This window comes from Mustela nivalis, assembly GCF_964662115.1.
Source record: "Mustela nivalis genome assembly, chromosome: 12".
Lineage (NCBI taxonomy): Eukaryota > Metazoa > Chordata > Mammalia > Carnivora > Mustelidae > Mustela > Mustela nivalis.
In genome coordinates, this window is record NC_139031.1 from 49,479,093 (window position 1) to 49,483,917 (window position 4,825).

The window sequence follows — 4,825 nt, forward strand, 5'->3', positions numbered from 1 at the left end:
TCCCTATTCCTCTGTCCCTTCTGCTCTCCACACATGTGTGCTCATGCTCATTCTTTTTCTCTCTCTAAAATAAATAAGTCTCAAAAAAAAAAAAAAAGACAAAGAAGAAGAAGACCAAGGAGGCTGTTTTGCTTCTTAAGAAATTAAAAACCTGCTGGGCTGAAGCCTTTGTTTGTTGGTGCAAGACTTCGATGTTTTTCCTGCCTTGGTCATGGAAGCCCATATAGAAAAAGAGATCAGAAACTCAGTTTGGAATGCTGAGCCCCCTACAGGAGAGCAGCTGTTCTTTAGAATCCCACAGTCCTGTGATGGACTTTATAGGAATGAGAAATAAGCTTTTGTTAAACTACAAGGAAGGAAGGGAGGGAGGGAGAAAGGGAAGAATGGAGGAAGGGTGGAAGGGAAGGGGGTAGGGAGGGAAGGAAGGGAGGGAGGGAAGGAGGAAGGGAGGAAGAAAGAAGGAAAGAGAGAGAAAGGAAGAAGGGAAGGGAAGGGGAAGGGGAGAGAAGAGGAGAACTTAAAGCCTGGAATAATATCAAAAAGTTCTATGCCTCTCTGCAAATGAGAGCTGACAAGGGCAAAATGAGAACGTCTTCATACTCAGCAAAGGAGACTGTGCTTTGTCTATAATGAAGGCAATGGTATCAACAAGGCCTTCAGAAACATCCCTGGAATTAATCCACTTAATAAAAGCAAGCCAGACATTTTGGAGCTTGCTCCTGGTGGGCATGCAGAAATTTTCTGAGTTTGGGCTAAAAGAGCTTTCCTCAAGTTAGACATCTGTATGGCACTGGGCATAAGGCTGCCTCCCTCAAGAGTAACTACAACCTTCCCATGCACAAGATGCTTATTGCAGACGTTAGCAGAACTTTGAAAAGCCCAGAGATCCAAAAAGCCCTCTGAGCACCATTCAAGAAGAGTCATCGTAGAGTCCTAAAGAAGAATCCACTGAAAAACCTGACAATCATGTTGACGCTAAACCCACGTGCAAAGACCATGCACTAGAACACCATATTCACCTGGCCAAGAATCCTAAGTTTCAGACAGATAACAAGCTGAATCAGATGAGAAGGGGGATCCAGGTAAGAAGCCGTGGGAGCAAAGAAAGGAAAGAAGGCTGTTCATGTCCAGAAGCAGAAGAAACATTTGGTGGGAAAAAAGGCTGCAGCTACCAAGAAACCAGCAGCTGAGAAGAAGCCTACAGAAGAAAAGAAAAAAGAAACCACCAAAGAAGAAAAGAAGCCTGCTGCATAAACTTTAATTTGCTTACTCCATAAATGTCAAATCATTATGGGCAGCTAATTTTGAATAAAGACCTGATCAAAGGCAGTGAGAAACATGAAAAAAAAATTTTTTTAATGTTTTTATTTTAATCTATACACATTCAATTCAGAAACTAAAATTCCATATAAGAAAATGAGAAGGAAATAAATTAAAATGTGTCTGGTAAAACTGAGACTTCTTTCTTCCAGAACACTGTTTTTAAATGTAGTCCTCAGATCCATCAGAAATACTTAAGGGAACTTGTTATAAACATAGATTCTTGAGTCCATCTCTGATACACTGAAACAGAATATCTGGGTATGGATACTGGGAAACTTTCATTTTTTAAAAAAGATAACCAGATGATTCTCACGCAGATTTACGATGGAAATTACAAACCAGGAGAAAGATTTTAGGTGAGTCACGCACATGGGTCTATTAAGATGCCTGACAATCAGGAGACACTCAAATACAGTCTGCATGAATCACATACAATCATCTGTTTTCTTATAGGATAGTTTTTTGAGGTATAATTCACACAACACAAAATTTAACTTCTCCAAATCGAGTTGAATTTTAAGTTGAATTAAAACTTAAAAGTGAATAATTCAGTGGTTTTCATATATTGAGTTGTGAAACCATCACCACTATCTAATTAGAGAACACTACCATCACACCAAAAAGGACACCCACACCCATCAGAAATCACATCCTGTCCCTACTACTCACCATCCCCAGGCAATCTCTAAACTACTTTCTGTCATGATAAATTTATCTATTCTGGACATTCCATAATACCCAGATATGAAATGTTCAGATAAATGAAATCATATCGTATATAGTGTTTTGTGACTGACTTCCGACATTACACTTAGTGAAATGTTTTAGGGTTCATCCATAATGTGGCATGTTTTAGTATTTCATTCCTTTTTGTTGCCAAGTAACATTCCATCATATGGATATATAACATTATGGTTTTTTTGTTTGTTTGTTTGTTTGTTAATTTTTTATTTTTTATAAACATATATTTTTATCCCCAGGGGTACAGGTCTGTGAATCACCAGGTTTACACACTTCACAGCACTCACCAAAGCACATACCCTCCCCAATGTCCATAATCCCACCCCCTTCTCCCAAACCCCCTCCCCCCAGCAACCCTCAGTTTGTTTTGTGAGATTAAGAGTCACTTATGGTTTGGCTCCCTCCCAATCCCATCTTGTTTCATTTATTCTTCTCCTACCAACTTAAGCCCCCATGTTGCATCACCACTTCCTCATATCAGGGAGATCATATGATAGTTGTCTTTCTCTGCTTGACTTATTTCGCTAAGCATGATACGCTCTAGTTCCATCCATGTTGTCGCAAATGGCAAGATTTCATTTCTTTTGATGGCTGCATAGTATTCCATTGTGTATATATACCACATCTTCTTGATCCATTCATCTGTTGATGGACATCTAGGTTCTTTCCATAGTTTGGCTATTGTGGACATTGCTGCTATAAACATTCGGGTGCACGTGCCCCTTTGGATCACTACGTTTGTATCTTTAGGGTAAATACCTAGTACTGCAATTGCTGGGTCATAGGGCAGTTCTATTTTCAACATTTTGAGGAACCTCCATGCTGTTTTCCAGAGTGGCTGCACCAGCTTGCATTCCCACCAACAGTGTAGGAGGGTTCCCCTTTCTTCGCATCCTCGCCAGCATCTGTCATTTCCTGACTTGTTGATTTTAGCCATTCTGACTGGTGTAAGGTGATATCTCATTGTGGTTTTGATTTGTATTTCCCTGATGCCGAGTGATATGGAGCACTTTTTCATGTGTCTGTTGGCCATCTGGATGTCTTCTTTGCAGAAATGTCTGTTCATGTCCTCTGCCCATTTCTTGATTGGATTATTTGTTCTTTGGGTGTTGAGTTTGCTAAGTTCTTTATAGATTCTGGACACTAGTCCTTTGTCTGATATGTCGTTTGCAAATATCTTCTCCCATTCTGTCAGTTGACTTTTGATTTTGTTAACTGTTTCCTTTGCTGTGCAAAAGCTTTTGAGCTTGATGAAATCCCAATAGTTCATTTTTTCCCTTGCTTCCCTTGCCTTTGGCGTTGTTCCTAGGAAGATGTTGCTGCGGCTGAGGTCGAAGAGGTTGCTGCCTGTGTTCTCCTCAAGGATTTTGATGGATTCCTTTCGCACATTGAGGTCCTTCATCCATTTTGAGTCTATTTTTGTGTGTGGTGTAAGGAAATGGTCCAATTTCATTTTTCTGCATGTGGCTGTCCAATTTTCCCAGCACCATATATTGAAGAGGCTGTCTTTTTTCCATTGGACATTCTTTCCTGCTTTGTCGAAGATTAGTTGACTGTAGAGTTGAGGATCTATTTCTGGGCTCTCTATTCTGTTCCATTGATCTATGTGTCTGTTTTTGTGCCAGTACCATGCTGTCTTGATGATGACAGCTTTGTAATAGAGCTTGAAGTCCGGAATTGTGATGCCACCAACGTTGGCTTTCTTTTTCAATATCCCTTTGGCTATTCGAGGTCTTTTCTGGTTCCATATAAATTTTAGAATTATTTGTTCCATTTCTTTGAAAAAGATGGATGGTACTTTGATAGGAATTGCATTAAATGTGTAGATTGCTTTAGGTAGCATAGACATTTTCACAATATTTATTCTTCCAATCCAGGAGCATGGAACATTTTTCCATTTCTTTGTGTCTTCTTCAATTTCTTTCATGAGTACTTTATAGTTTTCTGAGTATAGATTCTGTGTCTCTTTGGTTAGGTTTATTCCTAGGTATCTTATGCTTTTGGGTGCAATAGTAAATGGGATGGACTCCTTAATTTCTCTTTCTTCTGTTTTGCTGTTGGTGTAGAGAAATGCAACTGATTTCTGTGCATTGATTTTATATCCTGACACTTTACTGAATTCCTGTATAAGTTCTAGCAGTTTTGGAGTGGAGTCTTGGGTTATCCACATATAGTATCATATCATCTGCGAAGAGTGATAATTTGACTTCTTCTTTGCCGATTTGGATGCCTTTAATTTCCTTTTGTTGTCTGATTGCTGAGGCTAGGACCTCTAGTACTATGTTGAATAGCAGTGGTGATAATGGACATCCCTGCCGTGTTCCTGACCTTAGCGGTAAAGTTTTCAGTTTTTCTCCATTGAGAATGATATTTGCGGTGGGTTTTTCATAGATGGCTTTGATGATATTGAGGTATGTGCCCTCTATCCCTACACTTTGAAGAGTTTTGATCAGGAAGGGATGCTGTACTTTGTCAAATGCTTTTTCAGCATCTATTGAGAGTATCATATGGTTCTTGTTCTTTCTTTTATTGATGTGTTGTATCACATTGACTGATTTGCGGATGTTGAACCAACCTTGCAGCCCTGGAATAAATCCCACTTGGTCGTGGTGAATAATCCTTTTAATGTACTGTTGAATCCTATTGGCTAGTATTTTGGTGAGGATTTTCGCATCTGTGTTCATTAAGGATACCGGTCTATAGCTCTCTTTTTTGATGGGATCCTTGTCTGGTTTTGGGATCAAAGTGATGCTGGCCTCAT

At 39.5% G+C, this 4,825-nt stretch overlaps 1 pseudogene across 1 annotated transcript; it reads left to right on the plus strand.

Moving 5' to 3' along the window:
• Window positions 1–504: 504 nt before the first annotated feature.
• On the plus strand, window positions 505–1,254 carry LOC309844985 (large ribosomal subunit protein uL4 pseudogene; annotated as a pseudogene). The gene has a single exon. The product of its transcript is annotated as a large ribosomal subunit protein uL4 pseudogene (transcript).
• Window positions 1,255–4,825: the final 3,571 nt, after the last annotated feature.